The sequence below is a fragment of the Lithobates pipiens genome, unplaced genomic scaffold (genome assembly GCF_037356315.1).
Source record: "Lithobates pipiens isolate NorthernLeopardFrog02 unplaced genomic scaffold, aLitPip1_a1.2 Scaffold_23, whole genome shotgun sequence".
Classification (NCBI taxonomy): Eukaryota; Metazoa; Chordata; class Amphibia; order Anura; family Ranidae; genus Lithobates; species Lithobates pipiens.
The window spans coordinates 54,580,333-54,605,607 of NW_027507785.1; the positions used below are offsets into that span (position 1 = coordinate 54,580,333).

Consider the following 25,275-nt stretch of genomic DNA (forward strand, 5'->3'; position numbering starts at 1 on the left):
CTGCGTTTAATGGCAAAGCGGTGGCAGTTGATGGGCACAGTGGCTGCATTTTATGGGGCACAGTGGCTGCATTTGATGGCACAGTGGCGGCAATTGATGGGACGCAGTGGCTGCATTTGATGTCACAGTGGCTGCATTTGATGGCACAGTGGTGGCAATTGATGGCACAGTGGTGGCAATTGATGGGCACAGTGGCTGCATTTTATGGTGCACAATGACTACATTTGATGGCCCAGTGGCGGCAATTGATGGGCACAGTGGCTGCGTTTGATGGCACGGTGGCTGCGTTTGGTGGCACCGTGGCGGCAATTGATGGGCACATTGGCTGCATTTTATGGGGCACAGTGGCGGCAATTGATGGGCACAGTGGCCTCGATTGATGGTACAGTGGCCTCGATTTATGGTACAGTGAGGCTGCAATTGATGTTTTGTTTTTTCAGAATTTTTCTGTTTGTTTTGCGCCCCACCCCCCAAACATTTTGAGCACCAGCTGGCACTGGTGTAAATCCTGTATAAGAATAATAAGAATAACGTGGCTCTATAGGTGATGGAGGGGGGAGGGTACACAACATACAGCTGTGTGAAATATTCACACACGTTGTGTATACTGTACATCCCTGGAATGTCCTTCCTGTGCGATCGCAGACACTCCCAGTGCGGGGAATTCTCCGCTCATTACTATTCCGTGCAAAGTTCATATTTGCAGAGCTGTAATCTTTCCACCGTTTTGATTTTCTCATTGAAACTTCTTCTGTGACAACAACAAAGCCACCCGATCGCACCGATCACACGGCTCTTTCTGGTGAGCCCACCCCCCACTGCGCGCTCTGCGCCAAAGTCATACGGGCCTGCTGGGACGTGCCCCGCGCCCGCCAGCTCCGTGCGTTTTACACATCTCTACCACAAATAATGATTTCCCTGCATGAACGCGGAGCGGTCATACCCGGGGTGCCAGGCTCGGGATAGGTTCACATTCATGTATTGCAGGAAGGTGCGCAAAATCGCGAGCGTTCCCGCAATACGCAAAAAAACACATCCCTTCCGCGGGTGAGCCGCGGTGCTATTCTACCTGAACCCCAACGCTCCTCGATATCAGACACGTGCGCAACAAAAAATGTGTTCAATCCGATATTTCCATAAAATTGTTTAGTTGAATTCATTTCATTTGTTTTTTTAGTTTCATCGAATTTGAATCGATTCGAATTTTGCAAATTCCATTTGAATTCGAAGCGAATTCCATTGGAAATCTAATTTTATCTATTCGAAATTCGAATTTTGGAAGATGGTTGTATTCTCTCTATTCCATTCTATTCTATTGTTTTTTTCTATTCTATTTTTTTTATTTTCTATTCTGTTCTTATCTTTTCTATTATATTCTATTCTTTTCTATTCTATTCAAATTCGAATTTCAGGAAAACTGTTATATTCTTTCTATTTTATTCTATTCTTTTCTACTGTTTATTCCATTCTATTATTTTATTTTATTTTTTATTCTATTCAAATTCAAATGTATCATATTCGAAATTCAGAAGATTGTTATATTCTTTCTACTTTATTCCATTCTATACTGTTTTTCTTTTCTATTTTTTAATTTCTATTCTATTCAAATTCAAATTTGTTTGATTTGAAAGTCAAATTCATTCTATTCAAAATTTGAATTTCAGAAAACGTTTATATTGTTATATTCTTTTTATTCCATTCCTTTCTATTGTTTATTCTATTCCATTCTATTATTTTCTATTCTATTTTTTTCAATGCTATTCTATTCTAATTTTAATTGATTCTATTTGAAATTTGGAAGATGGTTACATTCTTTCTATTTTATTATTGTTTATTCTTTTCTATACTATTATTTTATTTTCTATTCTATTCTATTCGAATAAAAAAAAACATTATTCGAAATTCAGAAGATGGTTATATTCTATTCTGTTCTTATCTTTTCTTTAATATTCTTTTCTATTCTATTCAAATTCTAATTTATTTTATTCGAAATTTGAATTTCGGAAATCTGTTATATTGTTTCTATTTTATTCTATTCTTTTCTATTGTTTATTTTATTCTAGTCTATTCTATTATTTTATTTTCTATTCTATTCACATTCAAATATATTATATTCGAAAGTCAGAAGATGGTTATATTCTTTCTATTTTATTCTATTCTAGACTGTTTTCAGGAAAACTGTTATATTCTTTCTATTTTATTCTATTCTTTTCTACTGTTTATTCCATTCTATTATTTTATTTTATTTTCTATTCTATTCAAATTCAAATGTATTATATTCGAAATTCAGAAGTTGGTTATATTCTTTCTATTTTTTCCATTCTATACTGTTTTTTCTATTCTATTTTTAAATTTCTATTCTATTCAAATTTAAATTTGTTTGATTTGAAAGTCAAATTCATTCTATTCAAAATTTGAATTTTTCGGAAAACGGTTATATTGTTATATTCTTTTTATTCCATTCTTTTCTATTGTTTATTCTATTCCATTCTATTATTTTCTATTCTATTTTTTTCAATGCTATTCTATTCCAATTTTAATTGATTCTATTTGAAATTTGGAAGATGGTTACATTCTTTCTATTTTATTATTGTTTATAATTTTCTATACTATTATTTTATCTTCTATTCTGTTCTATTCGGATTTGAATTTATTTTATTCAATATTCTGAAGATGGTTATATTCTATTCTGTTCTTATCTTTTTCTTTAATATTCTATTCAAATTCTAATTTATTTTATTCGAAACTTGAATTTCGGAAAACTGTTATATTGTTATATTTTTTCTATTTTATTCTATTTTTTTCTTATGTTTATTTTATTCTAGTCTATTCTATTATTTTATTTTCTATTCTATTCGCATTCAAATATATTATATTCAAAAGTCAGAAGATGGTTATATTCTTTCTATTTTATTCCATTCTAGACAGTTTTTTCAATTTTTTTTTTTTCATTTCTATTCTATTCAAATTCGATTTGAAATTCAAATTCATTCTATTAAAATTTGAAAACAGGAAAACGGTTATATTGTTATATTCTTTTTCTTCTATTCTTTTCTATTGTTTATTCTATTCCATGCTATCATTTTCTATTCTATTATTTTATTTTCTATTCAATGCAATTCTATTCAGATTTAAATAGGTTCTATTTGAAATTCACAAGATGGTTACATTCTATTTATTCTATTCTATTGTTTATTCTATTCTATTATTTTATTTTCTATTCTATTTGAATACAAATGTATTATATTAGAATTTTTTTCTTTATTTTTTTATTCTATTATATTTTATTTTGTGTTTATCTTTTCTTTTCTATTTTGTTCTACTTTATTTTATTTATTTATTTTATTTTTTTAAATTTTCAGCCTTTTTTTGTATGTTTAGCAAAAAATAAAACCCCCAGTGGTGATTAAATATCACCAAAAGAAAGCTCTATCTGTCTAAAAAAAATGATAAAAATGTCATATGGGTACAGTGTTGCATGACCGCGCAATTGTCATTCAATGTGCGACAATGCTAATAGCTGAAAATTGGAATGCGCAGGGAGGGGGTGAAGGTGCCCGGTATTGAAGTGGTTAAAGTGAAATTAAACTCCTTCTGTCATAACTGCCCATCAGCGATAATGTAGACTGAGCGGTGCATGAGCCCCACTCTGTGCCATGATGTCACGGAAGTGACCTCATCATGGCTCGGCCAATCAAGCAGCCAAGAGTCTGAACCTAGAAGGAAGATGGGGATATGGGAACTAGAAGTGGAGATGTTCACACCGCAGTGCTGGAGCGGATCGCCTGGCAGGAAACTTTGCTATAATGTGCTAATATGATGTGCATTATGGCAAAAGGCTTTTTTTTGTTAATTTTTTTAATGCTTCATTATTATAACTTTTTTTTAGTTGTACTTGTTTGTTAATTTTTTTAATAAATGCATTTGAAAAAAAAGTGTAGAATTAAAAAAAAAAAGTCTTTATTTGTAACCGTTAATAACTTTGCAATGCTTTGTATAAGACTCATAATTTAATTGCCACTTCAAAACGTGATAAATGATGACATTTATACTTTTATGTACAGTAACACTTTTTTTTTTTTTTAAATAGTTTTATTACTTTTTCTTTGCCAAGAAATGTCATAAAAAATTAAAATAAGAGTAAAATATAATGATAAAAAATAAAATAGAGAAACATTTATAATATTAAAATATAATAATAGAAAAAATTGCATATAAAGAATACATTTTTTTTTAAAATATAATAATAGAGGCGATTTAGTTTGCATTGTGCGCTATACAAGTATTTCATTCATTCATTCATTCATTCATAACATAATAATAATAATAATAATAATTAAAATATAATAATAAAAAAATAGTAAACAAAATAATAAATGAATACTAAAATATAGTAAAACATTAATAAAATAATAAAAAAAATACTAAAATATAATAATAATAATTAGGGATGGGCTTTGACATGTTCGCACAGCCCACGCTGGAGCCCATCCCTAATAATAATAATAATAATAATAACAATAATAATAATAATAATAATAATAAGAAGAAGAAATATATTAAAATATAATAATAATAATGAATAACATAGTAAAAAAATACTAAAATAATACTAAAATATAGTATTTATATACTTATATTTTATATACTTTATTTATATATTTATATATTTTATATACTTATATACTAATATACTTATATTATATATACTTATATACTTATATATTTTATATTAAATAGTATATTTTTATTTATTTATTTATTCGTATTTTTTTTTTTATAAATACTAAAATATAATAATAATAATAATAATATAATAATAATAATAATAATAATAATATAATAAGAAGAAATATATTAAAATATAATAATAATAAATAAAATAGTAAAAAAAAAAAATATATATATATATATATATAGTAATACATTAATAAAACAATAAGAAGAAATATATTTAAATATAATAATAATAAAAATACAAAAAAAAAATACTAAAATATAGTAATACATTAATAAAATAATAAAAATAAAAAATAAAATAATCTTAGAATATAATAATATAATTATTATTATTTTTATTATTATTATTAGCAATAATAATATAATATATTAAAACAAAATAAAATAGTAAAAAAAAAATACTAAAATAATACTAAAGTATTGTAATACATTAATAAAATAATAATAATAAAAAAGAATCCAAATAAAATATATTAAAATACAGTGTAACAATAAAATAATATGAAAATATAATAATAAAAGAATAATAATAATAATAAAATAATAATAAGAAGAAGTATATTAAAATATAAAAATAATAAATAAAATAGTAAAAAAAAAAATACTAAAATATAGTAATACATTAATAAAATAATAAAAATAAAAAATAAAATAAACAGAATATAATAATAATAATAATAATAATAATTATTATTATTATTAGCAATAATAATATAATATATAAAAACAAAATAAAATAGTAAAAAAAAAATACTAAAATAATACTAAAGTATTGTAATACATTAATAAAATAATAATTAAAAAAAAAGAATCCAAGTAAAATAATATTAAAATACAGTGTAACAAAAAAAATAATATGAAAATATAATAATAAAAGGATAAAAAAAAAGAATAAAAAAAAAGAAAGCCTTGCTTGTCTTAAAAAAATTTAAAATATGCATTACATTGTTTTTTTAAGTATTGATAAAGTTATAGCCTAATAGCTTTGGTCCATAGGGGGTGTACATGGGTGGGAGCTGAACTTGTTAGGAGAACAAAGTGGAGCCGATAAGAGAAGGTCTTTGTTGGGTATGTGATGCTAGGAACACTTCACATGGATGGCATATATAGGCTTTGCACTTCTTAGGAGGTTGGAAGGCCACCAGTGGCAGGTATTACCCCGGGGCTCAGACATACATCACCTCTGTACCTGGATCATTTCTTCCCTGGAGGGGGGACTAATTTGCTGAAAGGATCCCCTCTCCCGGGTGAATTGTAGAAGAGCAGACAAGGTCATGTTTCCTTTGTCTGGAGGGAAATATTATACAACTGAACCCACCATCTCGTCTGCCATAACAGGAAATAGGTGATGGATCTGAGGCTTCTGTTTAGAAAACACATTGCAGGCTGAACTGCTAGATAAAGATGTATTTACAGTACAGTCGGGGAGTGTGAGCCCACAGGTAATGCGCATGCTGAAAATATCATTGTTTTCCCATTAAAACTCCACCTATAAATGAAATCACTCTTTTTGGTGGAATGAGAACTCCATTCATATAAGCAAATAATCTTTAGCCCTCTTAAATGCATATTTAAACTGAACTCCGGGGAATAAAAAAATATAAGAGACACGTTTATTCTTATTTGAATCTTAGGGGGGTTCTGTGTATAAAAATAATTCTGTGTGAATGTCCTGAGCATTTATACAGGCACAGCGAACGATCCCCATATTTTTTGCAGTATGATTATTTTTTATGAACGTCAGTTCCATCTAGTGGCCATAATGCAGCATTTTTCTTAATTGAGGTATTTCAGAAAAATGTCACATTGTGGCCATTGTGAGACTTCCTCTAATAAAGACCGCTCACTGCGGCTCTCTCTCCTTGTGCAGTGAGACTGGTCTTGTCTCCGCCCCTTTCTGTCGATTTTCTGCAGGAAGCCTGAAGTGGGAGGAACTGCCTGACCCCTCCCACTGCTCTGCTCTCTCTCCTTGTGCAGTGAGACTGGTCTTATCTCCGCCCCTTTCTGTCGATTTTCTGCAGGAAGCCTGTAGTGGGAGGAACTGCCTGACCCCTCCCACTGCTCTGCTCTCTCTCCTTGTGCAGGGAGACTGGTCTTGTCTCCGCCCCTTTCTGTCGATTTTCTGCAGGAAGCCTGAAGTGGGAGGAACTGCCTGACCCCTCCCACTGCTCTGCTCTCTCTCCTTGTGCAGGGAGACTGGTCTTGTCTCCGCCCCTTCCTGTCGATTTTCTGCAGGAAGCCTGAAGTGGGAGGAACTGCCTGACCCCTCCCACTGCTCTGCTCTCTCTCCTTGTGCAGTGAGACTGGTCTTATCTCCGCCCCTTTCTGTCGATTTTCTGCAGGAAGCCTGTAGTGGGAGGAACTGCCTGACCCCTCCCACTGCTCTCTCTTCTTGTGCAGGGTGACTGATCTTGTCTCCACCCCTTCCTGTCGTTTTTTTCTGCAGGAAGCCTATAATGGATGCAGGTATGAATGTAAATGCATGCGTCGGGTGCCTATGCACAATGATTTTGCTACACACATTACATTTTGCCGCGTACGCCGTAGTGAGAGCTATAACTTTAGGCCCCGTTATTTATGGTCAATTCTAAACTGATGACCTGTGGGGGCTTTTAAAGAATTGCCTGTGGAAAACATAGGGTACTGACTACCGAGAGAAACAAAATGTTACCCCAGCTCCAAAATGCTTGCTCTGAGGAAGGCTTCTTAGCCGAAACACGTCAACGTATAGCCTGTACCTGTGTACCCATGTAACCAATAAAGGCCTTTTATCCAAGAGCATCCGAGTTGCCAGCCCTTTTTGATTCACTGACTCCAGAGTTTTGTCACCATTTCAAGGATACATGCACTTTTAGGGCTTGACATGTTGGGTATCTACACTATATTGTTCCTCCACCCCAAACTCACTCATCATTGACTTTATGGACCTTGCTTTGTGCCCGTAGGGTTCAATATTGAGTTGGCCCACCCTTTGCAGCTATGACAGCTTCAACTCTTCTGGGAAGGCCGTCCACAAGGTTTAGGAGGGTGTCTATAGGAATGTTTGACCATTCTTCCAGAAGTGCATTTGCGAGGTCAGGCACTGATGTTGGACGGGAAGACTTGGCTCGCGGTTTCTGCTCTTATTCATTCCAAAGGTGTTCTATCGGGTTGAGGTCAGGACTCTGTGCAGGCCAGTCATGTTCCTCCACCCCAAACTCGCTCATCCATGTCTTTATGGACCTTGCTTTGTGCCTGTAGGGTTCAATATTGGGTTGGCCCACCCTTTGCAGCTATAACAGCTTCAACTCTTCTGGGAAGGCCGTCCACAAGGTTTAGGAGATGTGTCTATGGGAATGTTTGAACATTCTTCCAGAAGAGCATTTGTGAGGTCAGGCACTGATGTTGGACAGGAAGGCCTGGCTTGCAGTTTCTGCTCTAATTTATTCCAAAGTTGTTCTATCGAGTTGAGGTCAGGATTTTGTGCAGGCCAGTCAGGTTCCTCCACCCCAAACTCGCTCATCCATGTCTTTATGGACCTTGCTTTGTGCACTGGTGCGCAGTCATGTTGGAACAGGAAGGGGCTGTCCCCAAACTGTTCCCACAAAGTTGGGAGCATGAAATTGTCCAAAATGTCTTGGTATGCAGACGCCTTAAGAGTGCCCTTCATTCGAATTAATGGGCCAAGCCCAACCCCTGAAAAACAACCCCACACCATAATCCCCCCTTCACCAAATGGTTTGGACCAGTGCCCAAAGCAAGGTCCATAAAGACACGGATGAGCGTGTTTGGGGTGGAGGAGTTTTGGGGAGAGTCCTGACCTCAACCCGATAGAACACCTTTGAGATGAATTAGAGCGGAGACTGCGATCCAGGCCTTCTCGTCCAACATCAGTGCCTGACCTCACAAATGCTCTTCTGGAGGAATGATCAAACATTCCCATAGACACATCTCCTAAACCTTGTGGACGGCCTTCCCAGAAGAGTTAAACCTGTTATAGCTGCAAAGGGCGGGGCCAACCCAATATTGAACCCTACGGACTAAGCCCCTTTACACACGGTCGGAGATTTCCACAACCAAATCCGTCGGATTTTGCCCGTCGGATTGTGTCCGAAACTGTTGCATACACACGGTCAGGCCAAGTTGGCGAAAAATCCGATCATTCAGAATGTGATGACATAATTTCGTTACGACGGGACTACGTTCAGGCTAGTAGCCAATAGCTTTGATGTAGGAATTTGATCTGAGCATGCGTGGCACTTGGTCCGATGAAAATGCTCTACACATGATCGGATTAGGTCCGTCCGGCCCAGTTGGTCGGGGAAATATTTCCAACATGTTGGAAAATTGGGTCGGACGGAGATTCGGACGGAATCAGTCCGATGCATACCACACACAGTCGGATTATCCGACTACACGGTCCGATAGGACGCATTCCGACAGATTCTCCGACCGTGTGTACAAGGACTAAGACTGGGATGCTGTTAAAGTTCATCAGAATTGGCCCGATAGGCAAGTGGTTAAGGGCCGGTTCACACAGCGAGGCGAGGCGAGGCGACACGGCTCGCCTCGCCTCGCTCCCGCAAGTCGCCCCCGTTCTGTACAATGGAACCGTTCTGAGAGGAGCGACTCGAGTCGCTCCGACTCAGAAAAAAGGTTCCTGTACTACTTCGGGGCGACTTCGGGGGCGACTTGCATTGACTTCTATACAGAAGTCCTCTGCAAGTCGCCGCTGAGCTCCCCGCAGGTCGCGGCGAGGTAAGTCGGAGACGCCTCGCCGCGCCTCGCTGTGTGAACCGGCCCTAATGGTGGGATTGTTGTTGCATTCTGCTGGGTAACTGTGGCAGTGGTGGGGGGGTTCGAATGTTCCTTTATACGCAAACATTCGCCAATAGCGGTACTGTTATTCGCTCTTCTCTGAGATACAGGACCCTCCAGAAGATGCCGATCTCGGCAGCCACAACAAGCGTTGTGCAATCTGTTTTTGCGAGAATTTCTCGTCCAATTAAGAGGCATGCTAATTATTCGCCCAGACCTCACGCATCCCGCTCATTAATCCGGCAGAGAAAAATTCCTGTTGCTATTAATTAGCTACTCTGGAAGCTGTTGACTAGAAGTCGTGGTGTTTCCTCAGCCATTCATGTCCTCGTTATGTAGACAATTCACAAGAAAACGTAGGACTCTCCTGAGACAACTACGGAGGACGCCAACGTCTGCCAACCGCATAGTGACTGGGGGGGGGGGGGGGGGGGGGACATTCCAGACCAAGCTGTCAATCAAACCCATACACAGTTCACCATTGTCATCAATAGGAATGCCCGTCACATAGAACTGACGGATCTGAAATTCACTGCAGAGAGTAAAGTATTCATACCCCTTGTAATATTCCACATTTTGTCATGTTACAACCAAAAACCTAAATGTATCTTATTGGGATTTTATGTGATAGACCAACACAAAGTGGCACATAATTGTGAAGTGGAAGGAAAATGATAAATGGGTTTCCAAGTGTTTTACAAATAAATATGTGAAAAGTGTGTGGGGGGGGGGCATTTGTATGGCGCCCCCCGGAGTCAATACTTTGTAGAACCGCCTTCCTCTGCAATTACAGCTGCAAGTCTTTTTGGGGGTGTCTCTACCGGCTTTACACATCGACACTGATAAAAAATATTCTGCTGGCTTGTAGTTTTACCATAAAAATGTTATAATTTTCAATATGGGTGGCACAGTAGTGTAGTGGTTAGCACTCTCACCTAGCAGTAAGAAGGGTCGCTGGTTCAAATCCCAACCACAACACTACCTGCCTGGAGTTTGCATGTTCTCCCTGTGCCTGCGTGGGTTTCCTCCGGGTACTCCGGCTTCCTCCCACACTCCAAAGACATGCAGGTAGGTTAATTGGCTTCTGTCCAAAATTGGCCCTAGTATATGAATGGGGACCTTGGATTGTGGGCTCTTTGAGGGTAGGGACCAATGTGAGTGTGCAATGTACAGGGATAGGGACAATTGTAGACACTCACTCCGGTTGAACTGGATGGACTGGTGTCTTTATTCAACCTTACTAACTATGAAACTATGAACAAATAAATAAATGTTAATTCATTTACTTTGATATTTTAACCACTTAAAGCGGGGCTCCACCCTAAAGTGGAACTTCTGCTGATCGAAACCCTCCCCCCCTCCGGTGTCACAATTGGCACCTTTCAGGGGGGAGGGGGGTGCAGATACCTGTCAAAGACACGTATTTACACCCACTTCCGGGCATAGACTCCCACAAGAGTCTATGCCTCTTCCTGTCCCTGCCGCGCTGTCTGCTGGGACACACACGGGTCCCAGAGACAGCGCGGACAATTCCTATTGCGCTGCGCGACTTGCGCATGCGCAGTAGGGAACCGGGAAGTGAAGCCGCAGCGCTTCACTTCCTGATTCCCTCACCTAGAATGGCGGCGGCAGCAGCCGAGAGCCGTACGATCGATCGGCCTAGGCTGCCGACATCGCTGGACCCCGGGACAGGTGAGTGTCCATTTATTAAAAGTCAGCAGCTGCAGTTTTTGTAGCTGCTGGCTTTTAATATTTTTTTTTTCACAGTGAAATCCCTCTTTAAAGTGGTTGTAAACCCTTACAACCAACTTTGACCTACAGGTAAGCCTAGATTAAGGCTTACTTGTAGGTCCAAGAAATATCTCCTAAACCTATACGGTTTAGGAGATATTTACCCGAAGACAGCCACCGCTGTCCGCGGCGCATGCACACCGGGCAGGCCCCAGATCGCAGCGATATGCCGCGAGTGTCGGCTCCCGTGCGCATGCGCGGGAGTGACGTCATCGCGGCTCCGGCGAATCACAGCGCCGGAGCCGCGAGACTCGGAAGTCACTCCGGGATACACGGCAGCGGCGAAGAGGAAGACGGAGGACCGCTTCGGGGGCTTCGTTCTCAGGTAAGTTATTCATAATGAGCTAGTATGCTATGCACATGCTCATTACGCCTTTGCCTTACAGGGTGTGCTTTTAAAAAAAAAAAAAGAATTTTGCCTTTACTTCCTCTTTAAGGACCGAGCCTCTTTTTGAGATTCCTTGTTTACAAGTTAAAAACTGTTTTTTTTTTTGCTAGAAAATTACTTAGATCCCCCCAAACATTATACCTTTTTTTTCTAACACACAAGAGAATAAAATGGCGGTCGTTGCAATACTTTCTGTCACACTTTATTTGCGCAGCGGTCTTACAAGCGCACTTTTTTTGGAAAAAATACACTTTTTTTTAATTAAAAAAAAAGAAGACAACAGTAAAGTTAGCCGAATTTTTTAAAATAATGTGAAAGATAATGTTACGCCGAGTAAATTGATACCCAACATGTTACGGTTCAAAATTGCGCCCACTTGTGGAATGGTGACAAACTTTTACCCTTAAAAATCTCCAAAGGCGACGTTTAAAAAAATTCTACAGATTGCATGTTTTGAGTTATAGAGGTCTAGGGCTAGAATTATTGCTCTCGCTCTACCGATCGCGGCGATACCTCACATGTGTGCTTTGAACCCCGTTTTCATATGCGGGCGCTACTCACGTATGCGTTCGCTTCTGTGCGTGAGCTCGGCGGGACGGGGCGCGTTTAAAAAAAAAAAAAATCGTATTTATTTTAACTTTTATTTTTTATTTTTACACTGTTCGTTTATTCCTATTACAAGGAATATAAACATCCCTTGTAATAGAAAAAAAGCATGACAGGACCTCTTAAATATGAGATCTGGGGGTCAAAAAGACCTAATATCTCATATTTACACTAAAATGCAATAAAAAAAAGAAATAAAAATTTTGTCATTTGAAAAAAAAAATGGCCCATTAAGAGCTATGGGTGGAAGTGACGTTTTGACGTCGCTTTCGCCCAGCAGTGGTATGGAGACGGGCGGGGGCCATCTTCCCCTCACTCATTTCCATACCCAGGAAGGAAAAGCACTCGATTGCCTCCGTCGCTGGCGACGGCTCCGGTAAGCGGCGGAGGGCACTGAAGAGCGGTGGGAGGGGGGGGCCCTCTCCAGCCGCCGATAAAAGTGATCTTGCCGCGAATCCACCGCAAATACCACTATTATCGTAAACCGGGGTTATGGCAGCTAGCTGCTGCCGTGACAACGATATTCCTCTTCAGACATAGGACGTACATCGGCGTGCGGCGGTCCAGAAGTGGTTAAGTAATTTACTTAAATTTCATTAGTTCTTAACCACTTGCTTACTGGGCACTTAAACCCCCCTCATGCCCAGACCAATTTTCAGCTTTCAGCGCTGATGCACTTTGAATGACAATTACGCGGTCATACTACACTGTACCCAAATGACATTTTTATCATTTTTTCCCACAAATAGAGCTTTCTTTTGGTGGTATTTAATTACAGCTGGGAGTTTTATTTTTTGCTAAACAAACAAAAAAAGATGCAAAATAAAATAAAATAAAAAATCATGTTTCATAGTTTGTTATAAAATTTTGCAAACAGGTCATTTTTCTCCTTCATTGAAGTGTGTTGATGAGGCGGCACTGGTGGGCACTGATAGGCTGCACTGGTGGGCACTGATAGGCATAGTTAAGGCGGCACTAATAGGCACAGATAAGGTGGCACCGATAGGCACAGATAAGGCAGTACTGATGGGCACAGATAAGGCAGCACTGATGGGCAAAGATGGGCACAGATAAGATGGCACGGATGGGTGGGACGGATGGGTGGCACTAAGGGACACTGATAGGTACCACTGATAGATGGGACTGATGGGCACTGATAGGTGGCACTGATAGGTGGCTCTGATAGGTGGCTCTGATAGGTGGCACTGCTGGGCGGCACTGATGGGCACTGGTAAATGACACTGATGGGCATGGATATGTGGCACTGGGGTGCAGCACTGTTGTTGAGGCAGACTGTGGGCACTGATAGGTGGCACTGTGGGCACTGATGGGTGGCACTGATGGGTGGCACTATGGGCACTGATGGGTGGCACTGATGGGGGGCACTTTTTTATTACTGAGGTGGCATTGGCAGGGGGCAGGTGGGCACTGATAAGCTGGCCGTGATCGGGACTTATGTCCCGATCACGGCCGCCGTTGATCGGCTTTTTTTTTTCTCCTCGCGCTGTCAGCGCGAGGAGGAAAAATAGCCGATTTCCGGCTCTGTTGTGTCACATGATCAGCTAGCATTGGCTGACAGCTGATCACGTGGTAAGGGGTCGGGATCGACCCCTTGCTTCGATCCGTGATCAGGCGAGTCTCATAGACTCGCTGATCACAGAGCGCGCCGCACGTCGTCCCGGCAAAGCAGGTCCGCGCTGTAGGCGTCATTCGGCTATAGCGCGGATCCCTAGTGGTTAAAACACACCTTTTACTTTTACAAAATAAATGTATAATATTGAGTAATCTGGACAAAACATTTGCGGATTTGTGCATTTCCATATTCTAATTGAGTTACATTTACTTAAAAAAAAATGATCTTTTCATTGTACTGAAATTGCGGGAGGCAGATGTTTGCCAAACGTGCGAGCGCACAAGTTTTGATGCTGTAATTTTGAACAGTTTGACGTCTTTTGGAACTCTGCAAGCCGGCATGAGGCAGTTCCCATACGTCTGAAGCCCATCAGGACAAAAAAGCGCCACCAGTGACAAGAATTTTTCCAAGTCACTACAAAGCCGTGCAATGGCATTGAAAGATAAGAGGGAACATTGAACAAATTAACGTTCACAGGCGGGCGGGAAGGGGTTAAATGATGCTTAAAGCGGGAGTTCCACCGTTTTTTGTTTTTAAAAGTCAGCAGCTACAAATACTGCAGCTGCTGACTTTTAAAATATGGACACTTACCCGCCCAGCGCACCCGCGATGTCGGCACCCGAAGCCGATCTCTCGATCGTCTCTCGGGTGCTGCCACCGCCATCTTCGGTATGGGAATCAGGAAGTGAAGCCTTGCGGCTTCTCTTCCCTGTTCCCTACTGCGCATTCGCCAGTCGCGCTGCGCAATAAGGATGGTCCCCGCTGTCTCTGGGATCCGTGTGTTTCCCAGCAGACAGCGGGGGGCCCGCAGGAAGTGGCGTAAATACCCGCAGAATCTGCGGCTATCTATGCCGGAAGTGGGTGCAAATACCTGTACTATACAGGTATCTGCACCCCCCCTCCACCCTGAAAGGTGCCAATTGTGGCACTGGAGGGGGTGAGGGTTCCAATGAGCGGAAGTTCCACTTAAGGGTGGAGCTCCGCTTTAACCACTTCCGCCTGCCCTATTGCGGATTCACAGCCACAGTGTGGCTCCATTATCCTGACTGGGCGTCATATGACATCCGGCAGGGTAAGCCGCTCGTGCGCCCCAGGGGTGCTGTGTGTCACTCCGATCGTGGTAAAGAGCCTATGATGTAGGCTCTTAACCATGTTATCAGCTGTGACCAATAACAGCTGATCACAGCGGTAACCAGGACGTGTCAGTAAATGGCTTTCCTCTGTTCATGCTGACAGGAAGAGCCGATCAGCGGCTCTCCTGATGTGGGGGGGGGGGGGGGGGGGGTTGGCCTGCGCTAATAATCAGAGCAATGATTATCAACACAACCCCCATCACTTTATAGGGATATGCTTTGTTCATATTTCATGTCTGAGGTTTTCAACCACTTTAACCACCACCCTTTTGGACACACGCTGTTCACAGATTGGGGTAAACAGCCAATCAGAGGTGCCCACCAAAATGCCAATCAGTGCCCACCAAAATGCCAATCAGTGTCCATCAAAGTGCCTATCAGTGCCCATCAAAATGCTAATCTGTGCCCATCAGCAACGTATGTCGGTGCCCTTCACAGATACCAATCAGTGCCCATCAGTAATGACTGTCAGTGCCTACTCATCAGTGCTGCCTTTCAGTACCATTTATTAGTGCCCATCAGTGCCGCCTATCGGTGTCCATCAGTGCTGCCTCTCCGTGCCGCCTATCAGTGCCCACCATTGCTGCATATCATTGTAGCCTATCAGTGCCCACTAGCGCTGCATATCACTGGCGCCTATCATCACTGCATATAAGTGCCTCCTCATCAGTGCCCATCAGTGCTGCCTATTGGTGCCCATCAGTGCTGCCTATTGGTACCCATCAGTGCTCATCAGTGCTGCCTATCGGTGCCCATCGGTGCTGCCTATCCGTGCCACCTATCATGGCCACCAGTGCTGCATATCATTGTAGCCTATCAGTGCCCACTAGCGCTGCATATCAGTGGCGCCTATCAGCGCTGCATATAAGTGCCTCCTAATCAATGCCCATCAGTGCTACCTATTGGTGCCCATCAGTGCTGCCTATCGGTGCCCATCAGTGCCCATCAGTGCTGCATATAAGTGCCTCTTCATCAGTGCCACCTTATCAGTGCATCCTCATCAGTGCTGCCTATCAGTGCCATCTATTAGTGCCCATCAGCGCTACCTATCAGTGCCGCCTATCAGTCCCACCAGTGCTGCATATCACTGCCACCAATCAGCGCTGCATATAAGTGCCTCCTCATCAGTGCCCATCAGTGCTGCCTATCGGTGCACAACAGTGCTGCCTATCAGTGCCCATCAGTGCTGCCTATCCGTGCCCATCAGTGCTGTATATCAGTGCCGCATTTAAGTGCCTCCTCATCAGTGCCACCTTATCAGTGCCACCTCATCAGTGCCGCATCATTGGGGCCCATCAGTGCTACCTCGTCGGTGCCCATTAGTGCAGCCTCATCAGAGCACGTCAGTGAAGTAGAAAACAAAATTGTATAACAGAAATGAAAAAAAACACCAAAAGAAATCTGTATGAAGAAGATGATAAAAAAAAAAGATATAAATGTAGTTTGGGTACAGAGCTGAGGCTTCCAACCACAGGCTGCGTGCAGCAGATCCCTACCAGTCACCTTTTTTCTCTTGGTGTCAGGAAAACTTGTCAGAAGTGACTGATAGCAGAGGAAGAAAGCAGCAGACAGAAATGACACTAAGTGCTCTTAATTGAAACAAGTACACACTATATAGGGATATGCTTTGTTCATATTTCATGTCTGAGGTTTTCAACCACTTTAACCACCACCTTCCCACCCACGCTATAGCTGTGTCCTTTTGGACAAACGCTGTTCACAGATTGGGGTAAAGAGCCAATCCAAGTGGCTCTTTACCATGTGGCCCTTCCTGACCAGAGCACTTTTTGCGATTCGGCACTGCGTCGCTTTAACTGACAATTGCGTGGTCGTGCGACGTGACTCCCAAACAAAACTGACGTCCTTTTTTTCCCACAAATAGAGCTTTCTTTTGGTGGTATTTGATCACCCCTGCGGTTTTTATTTTTTGCGCTATAAACAAAAATAGAGCGGCAATTTTGAAAAAAGCGCATTATTTTTTACATTTTGCTATAAAAAATATCCCCCAAAAATATATAAAAAAACTATTTTTTTCCTCAGTTTAGGCCGATACGTATTCTTCTACATATTTTTGGTAAAAAAAAATCGCTATAAGCGATTATTGATTGGTTTGCGCAAAAGTTATAGCGTTTACAAAATAGGGGATAGTTTTATGCCATTTTTATTAATAATTTTTTTTTTTTAAATGGTGGTGATCAGTGATTTTTATTTTGACTGCAACATTATGGCGGACACATCGGACATTTTTGACACATTTTTGGGACCATTGTCATTTATACAGCAATCTATAAATGCACTGATTCATGTGTAAATGACACCGGCAGTGAAGGGGTTAACCACTAGGGGGCAGTGTAGGGTGTAGGTGTGTCCTAGGGGTGTGTTTCTAACTGTGGGGGGGGGGGCGTGGCTGTGTATGACACGTCACTGATCTCTGCTCAAATCACAGGGAGCAGAGATCAGTGTCACCTGTTGCTAGGCAGAACGGGGAGATGCTTGTTTACTATAGCATCTCCCCCTTCTTCCTCTCCATGAGGCGATCGCGGGTATCCCCACGGCGATCGAGTCCACTGGCCGGCGAGCGACCCGACTCACGGAGTTTCCCGTGGGCGTGCGAGTGCGCGCCCCCGCCGCCTCTTAAAGAGGAAGTAAACCCTGATGGGTTTACTTCCTCTTGGATTCCCTACAAAGGTAAAGCATAATGGACTACTATGCATCGCATACTACCCCATTATGTGTCACTTACCTGACACAGGAGCCAGCGATGTCACCGCTGTCCCCTGTAGTCCGGAGCCATCTTCTTGGTGGGTCTTGCTGCTCCGGCGCTATCATTCGATGGAGCCGCGATGGCATCACTCCCACGAATGCGTGTGGGAGCCGCCACTCGCGGTACATCACCGTTAACAGTGGCGCGCTCAGTGCGCCGATGTCTACACCGCATGCGCCGTAGACAGCAGTGCCTGTCTTTTGGCAAATATCTCCTAAACCGTGTAGGTTTAGGAGATATTTCTTGGACCTACAGGTAAGCCTTAATCTAGGCTTACCTGTAGGTCAAAGTGGTTTGTAATGCCCCGTACACACGAGAGGGATTAAGTCTGACAGACCTCCAAAGGAGTTCCGCTGGAGTTCCGACGGAGTTCTGGCGGACTTTTCGACCGAACGGACTTGACCACACACCATCACACCAAACTCCGACGGAGTCGAACGTGATGACGTACGACTGGATTCGACGTAGGAAGTTCATAGACAGTAGCCAATAGCTGCCCTAGCGTCGGTTTTAGTCCGTCGGAGTAGCACACACACGAGCAAATTTTTCGAAGGGGACCGGGTCCGGCGGAGTTCCGTCGGGAAAATTTAAAGCATGCTTCATTTCTAAAGTCCGTCAGACTTTAGCGAAGCTAAAGTCCGTTGCAGCCCACACACGATCGGATAGTCTGACGGACTCAGTCCGTCGGACTTTGGATGTCGAAAAGTCCGCTCGTGTGTACGGGGCATAAGGGTTTACAACCACTTTAAAGGGCAGTGTAGATTTTGTCTGTATGTGCCCTTCTGTCGACGTATATCAGCGTGAGGCGGTCGGGAAGCGGTTAAATAAAAGCCTTCAAACTTAAATCAAATACACTTGGAAAATAATTTTTACCAATTTAAAAAAAATGTAGTAAGTTACAAGAAAAAAAATAAGTTAATATCACTTAAAACTATGGTTCCAGACAAGTAGTGTAGTGTTTTAGTGGTTTGGTGGTTAGCACAGTGGTGTAGTGGTTAGCGCAGTGGTGTAGTGGTTAGCGCAGTGTTGTAGTGGTTAGCGCAGTGGTGTAGTGGTTAGCGCAGTGGTGTAGTGGTTAGCGCAGTGGTGTAGTGGTTAGCGCAGTGTTGTAGTGGTTAGAGCAGTGGTGTAGTGGTTAGCGCAGTGGTGTAGTGGTTAGCGCAGTGGTGTAGTGGTTAGAGCAGTGGTGTAGTGGTTAGCGCAGTGGTGTAGTGGTTAGCGCAGTTTTGTAGTGGTTAGCGCAGTGGTGTAGTGGTTAACGCAGTGGTGTAGTGGTTAGCGCAGTGGTGTAGTGGTTAGAGCAGTGGTGTAGTGGTTAGCGCAGTGTTGTAGTGGTTAGAGCAGTGGTGTAGTGGTTAGCGCAGTGTTGTAGTGGTTAGCGCAGTGGTGTAGTGGTTAGAGCAGTGGTGTAGTGGTTAGAGCAGTGGTGTAGTGGTTAACGCAGTGGTGTAGTGGTTAGCGCAGTGGTGTAGTGGTTAGCGCAGTGGTGTAGTGGTTAGCGCAGTGGTGTAGTGGTTAGCGCAGTGTTGTAGTGGTTAGCGCAGTGGTGTAGTGGTTAACGCAGTGGTGTAGTGGTTAGCGCAGTGGTGTAGTGGTTAGAGCAGTGGTGTAGTGGTTAGCGCAGTGTTGTAGTGGTTAGCGCAGTGGTGTAGTGGTTAGCGCAGTGTTGTAGTGGTTAGCGCAGTGGTGTAGTGGTTAACGCAGTGGTGTAGTGGTTAGCGCAGTTTTGTAGTGGTTAGCGCAGTGGTGTAGTGGTTAGCGCAGTGTTGTAGTGGTTAGTGCAGTGGTGTAGTGGTTAGCGTAGTGGTGTAGTGGTTAGCGTAGTGGTGTAGTGATTAGCGTAGTGGTGTAGTGGTTAGCGTAGTGGTGTAGTGGTTAGCGCAGTGGTGTAGTGGTTAGCGTAGTGGTGTAGTGGTGTAGTGGTTAGCGTAGTGGTGTAGTGGTTAGCGCAGTGGTGTAGTGGTTAGCGTAGTGGTGTAGTGGTTAGCGTAGTGGTGTAGTGGTTAGCGCAGTGGTGTAGTGGTTAGCGCAGTGGTGTAGTGGTTAGCACAGTGGTGTAGTGGTTAGCGTAGTGGTGTAGTGGTTAGCGCAGTGGTGTAGTGGTTAGCACAGTGGTGTAGTGGTTAGCACAGTGGTGTAGTGGTTAGCGTAGTGGTGTAGTGGTTAGCGTAGTGGTGTAGTGGTTAGCGCAGTGGTGTAGTGGTTAGCGCAGTGGTGTAGTGGTTAGCGCAGTGGTGTAGTGGTTAGCGCAGTGGTGTAGTGGTTAGCGCAGTGGTGTAGTGGTTAGCGCAGTGGTGTAGTGGTTAGCGTAGTGGTGTAGTGGTTAACACTTTCAGGTTGCAGCAAAGGGGTTGCTGGTTCAAAGCCTGACATCTGCATGGAGTTTGCATGTTCTCCCTGTGCCTGCATGGGTTTCCTCTGGGTACTTGGATTTCCGCCCACACTCAAAAGACATGCTAGTAGACTAATTGGCCTTAGTATGTATGAATGTGAGTTAGGGATCTTAGATTGTAAGCTCCTTGAGCACAGGGACTGATGTGAAAGTATATGTAAAGCCCTTGGTAAATTGACAGTGCTATATACATACCTGAAAAAAATCAATAAGTTAATGTATGTATTCCTAACTTAAACATATGGTCTAGATTAGCCTTTCTCAACCTTTTCAACACAGAGGAACCCCACAAATAGTTCTCCGGTCTCGGGGAACCCCCTGCTAAAAATGAGAAATCTACAACTCATGATACATTAGTGTGATGGTCGGTGGGAAGAATGGTCCTTACACTTGTGGTCAGTGGGAAGAATTACCTCCTTACAGATAGCTGAAAACATCAATGGTGTGAGTGAGAACTTATCCGAGAGGCAGAAATTGCCCAATGCTGAAGGAACCCCTACAACCTCTGGAGGAACCCTGGTTGAGAATCACTGCTCTAGAAACTGGAAAAATTAAGTTGGCTTTACTTAAAACTATAGTTCCAGACAAGTTAAGGTATGTATTCCTAACTTAAAACACTATGGTCTATAAACTGAAAAAAATTTAGTTGGCTTTACTTAACCACTTCCCGACCAGCGCACGACGATGTACGTCGACAGCATGGCACGGGCAGGCATATTGGCGTACATGTACGTCCAATATTCGTTGCCGCCGTGCCATCGGGAGCGCGCCGCCGGCGGCGAGCTCCCGCGCTGGTCGGAACCCCCCGTGAGTCCGGTCGTGGGACCCGCGGACTCGATCGCCGCGGGCATCCCCGCGATCGTCTCACGGAGCGGCCGAATGGAGGAAATGCTGTATAAACAACATTTTCCCATTCTGCCTAGCAACTAGTGACGCTGATCTCTGCTCCATGTGATTGGAGCAGAGATCAGTGTACACTAAATGAAAGCCCAACCCCCCCACAGTTAGTAACACACCCCTAGGAACACTTAACCCCTACACTGCCACCCACAGGTTAACCCTTTCACTGCCAGTGTCATTTACACAGGAATCACTGCATTTATATAGCAGTGATTACTGTATAAATGACAATGGTCCCAAAAATGTGTCAAAAATGTCCGATGGGTCCCCGACAATGTCGCAGTCACAATAAAAATCGCAGATCGCCGCCATTACTAGTAAAAAAAAAAATAATAAAAAATTATTAATAAAAATGCTATAAAACTATCCCTATTTTGTAAACGCTATAACTTTTGCGCAAACCAATCAATAATCGCTTATTGCGATTTTTTTTACCAAAAATATGTAGAAGAATACGTATCGGCCTAAATTGAGGGAAAAAAATGTTTTTTTATATATTTTTGGGGGATATTTATTATAACAAAAAGTAAAAAATAATGCGTTTTTTTCAAAATTGTCGCTCTATTTTTGTTTATAGCGCAAAAAATAAAAACCGCAGGGGTGATCAAATACCACCAAAAGAAAGCTCTATTTGTGGGAAAAAAAGGACGTCAATTTTGTTTGGGAGCCACGTCGCACGACCGCGCAATTGTCAGTTAAAGCGACGCAGTGCCGAATCGCAAAAAGTGGTCTGGTCTTTGACCAGCAAATTGGTCCCGTCTGAAAGTGGTTAAAACAACAAAGTTGAAAACATGAAAAGTCTCATGAGTCAGACAAGAATAAGTTCAGTTGACAGTACTTAAAAAGCTGATGCAAATAGTTGCCTCAATTTTTGTTGAGTAGACCCAGAACGATATCTTTTACAGTGTAGAGAGTGAAACTTTTGCCCATTCTTCTTTGCCAAATAGAGTGTCTGTGAACAGTAAATTTCAAGTCTTGCCACAGATTCTCAATTGGATTTAGGTCTGGACTTTGACTGGGCCATTCTAAGCCCCTGTACACACGGTCGGACATTCTGCCAACCAAATCCGTCGGATTTTGTCCGTCGGATTGTGTCCGAAACTGTTGCATACACACGGTCGGACAAAGTTGTCGAAAAATCCGATCTTTCAGAACGTGATGACGTAATTTCGTTACGATGGGACTACACATGATCGGAGTATGTCCGATCGGACCAGTTTGTCGGAAAATATTTCCAACAAGTTTGAAAATTTGGTCCGACGGATATTCCGACGGAATCAGTCCGATGCATACCACACACAGTCGGATTATCCGACAACACGGTCCGATAGGACACATTCCGACGGATTCTCCGACCGTGTGTACGGGGGAGAGGATTTTTCGACAACTTTGTCCGACCGTGTGTATGCAACAGTTTCGGACACAATCCGACGGACAAAATCCGACGGATTTGGTTGGCAGAATGTCCGACCGTGTGTACGGGGGCTAACACATGAATATGCTTTGATGTAAACCATTCCATTGTATCTCTGGCTGTATGTTTCGGGTCGTTGTCCTGCTGGAAGGTGAACCTCCGCCCCGGTCTCAAGTCTTTTGCAACGTTTTGTGGCGGCATTTTCCTTTCTCTTCACAATTATGGGCCACTTTGTGTTGGTCTATCACATAAATTCCCAATAAAATACATTTATATTTTTGGTTGTAACATGACAAAATGTGGAGAATTTCAAGGGATATGAATACTTTTTCATACTACCAATGTATTTGTCCTGGGACTTTATTATTTTTTTATTTTTTTTCAAGGCACTGTATTGAGAAAAAAGGGCTAAAAAATAAAAAATAAAGAAGACGAATGCAGCCACTAACATCTAAAGAGGTGCAATATATTACATATTTGGTTTTGGGTTTAATACGGCTTTGAACTACAACCGAGCAACACCACACCGGCGGCGTTTCCATTATTTTGTTAGCCCTGGCACTCCGGGACTCAACTTGTTTGCACCACTTATGGAAAGTAAAAAAATGATATAGGAGGCAGGGCACGACCATGGTGGGGTGTTGGCCAGCCCGCTAGGACTTGGAAGTTGGCCCCCGTAGCAACGGGCCACAGGACGGTCCCTAATAAAAAAGTAGCAGAGGCTCCAGGCTTAGTGTATGACCCACAGAGCAGAAAGAATCAGGCTCTGCATTCCTGTAGCCTGGAAACCGTGCGCTCCCCTTTCAGCTCTCCGCTCACCAGTGACAGTACCCATTTGAATAAGAATCGCTCCATTTGGAATCAGAATGGAGGGAGGGAGAATGGCCCGGTTATTCCTGCCCGCCAGCTCCATCCCCGCTTGTTTGTTTTCACATTGCTAGTGTTCTCACGCTGGAAGTTGGTATAACACCTTCTGTGCACTCAGAAAGCTGCGCCGCGGCGGTCTCCGGGCCAAGCTGGCAGATAAGACTCCCAGTTATCTGCTGAGGCTTCCCTGAGTTTGGCTTCTGGACACAGAGTGCTAGAAGACGAGCGGACTCTGACGCACGGCCCCAAGGTAACTGATTTCAAGTTGTACTTTGTGTAGTCGGAGAATTAGGTCAGCCCGTCACACTGACAATAGTTGGGGTGGGGGGTGGGGGGGGGGTGTCGTACAAAAAGTGAGAATTCTGAGAGTTCTCATAAGATAAGACTCCTTGGGAGTAGGGACTGATGTGAATGTATGAGGGGTCTTCAAAATGTTTCCACACTTTTATATATTTAATAGAGTTTGGAAGTGCAGTCGCTCTAAATCTAAGGGGTAGATCTGAAATGAGGTGGAAGCTCTGCTGATTTTATCATCCGATTATGTGCAAGCTAAAATGCTGTTTTTTTATTTTCCTTGCATGTCCCCCTCGGATCTACTTTACTTCCAAGTGCACTTGCAGTGCAAAGTGGATTTTCCTTTAGTAAATAACCCCCATAGCTATATATATATATATATATATATACATATAATTACATATATATATATATATATATATATATATATATATATATACATACATATGTACAGATCTATATATTTATTTATATATATATATATATATATATATATATATATATATATATATATATATATATATATATCTATATATCTATATATATGTATATATATATCTATAGATATATATCTATATCTATAGATCTTCATATATCTATCTATCTATCTATCTATCTATCTATCTATATATATATATATATATATATATATATTGTGTATATATATATATATATATATATATATATATATATATATATATATATATATGTATATATAGAGCCAAATAAATTAATGGCACTATATAAGTACCTGTAATAAATAACTATATAAATAAATAAAATAAGGCATATTGGGGGTTATTTATGAAAGGCAAATCAACTTTGCACTGAAAGTGCACTTGGAAGTGCAGTCGCTCTAAATCTAAGGGGTAGATCTGATATGAGGGGAAGCTCTGCTGATTTTCTCATCCAATCATGTGCAAGCTAAAATGCTGTTTTTTATTTTCCTTGCATGTCCCCCTCAGATCTACAGCGACTTTACTTCCAAGTGCACTTGCAGTGCCAAGTGGAGTTGCCTTTAGTAAATAAACCCCATAGAGTACATACAGTATATGTCTGCAGGAAGGAAGAGTTCCCTACTGCACCTGATACTTTTCTTTCCGTAATTAATGTTCCTTTTATTTTTTTTTTTATTTTTTTTTTTGTTCTCTAATGCAGCTGCGATCACTTTATCACATTATTCTGAAATATATAAAGATTTCCTTGAATACATTTTGCAGCATTAAAACTTAGTAAAGATGGATGAACGGATGGGTGGAGTTTGTAATTTGAGTGATGCTTTTTACTGGCTAACTCAAGTTATTAAAGATATAAGACTTTGGAAAAACATGGATTCCTTCTTCAGGAATTCTACAATTGGAGATCTAAGGGGCCCTTAGATTTGAACTTGAACTAGCCAATAAAATGTATAACTACAGATAGATAGATAGATAGATAGATAGATAGATAGATAGATAGATAGATAGATAGATTGTTGTATTGAACTGTATTGTAATTGTGTTGTCCCCCCCATACAGTGTAAAGCGCTGCGTAAACTGTTGGAGCTATATAAATCA

At 41.6% G+C, this 25,275-nt stretch overlaps 1 protein-coding gene across 2 annotated transcripts in view; it reads left to right on the plus strand.

Annotated features, from left to right (window-relative positions):
* LOC143927533 (laminin subunit beta-1-like) overlaps positions 1 to 25,275 on the plus strand; it is a 190,033-nt gene that overhangs the window by 12,590 nt on the left and 152,168 nt on the right. Inside the window, exon 1 of one of the 2 annotated variants that reach the window (XM_077451648.1) lies at positions 23,443 to 23,675. The exons of the other annotated variant lie outside the window; for it this stretch is intronic. The gene's annotated coding sequence lies outside the window, so the exon portion shown is untranslated. Of the gene's footprint in view, positions 1 to 23,442; positions 23,676 to 25,275 lie in introns of those variants that run through there. 2 annotated transcript variants of the gene reach the window in all.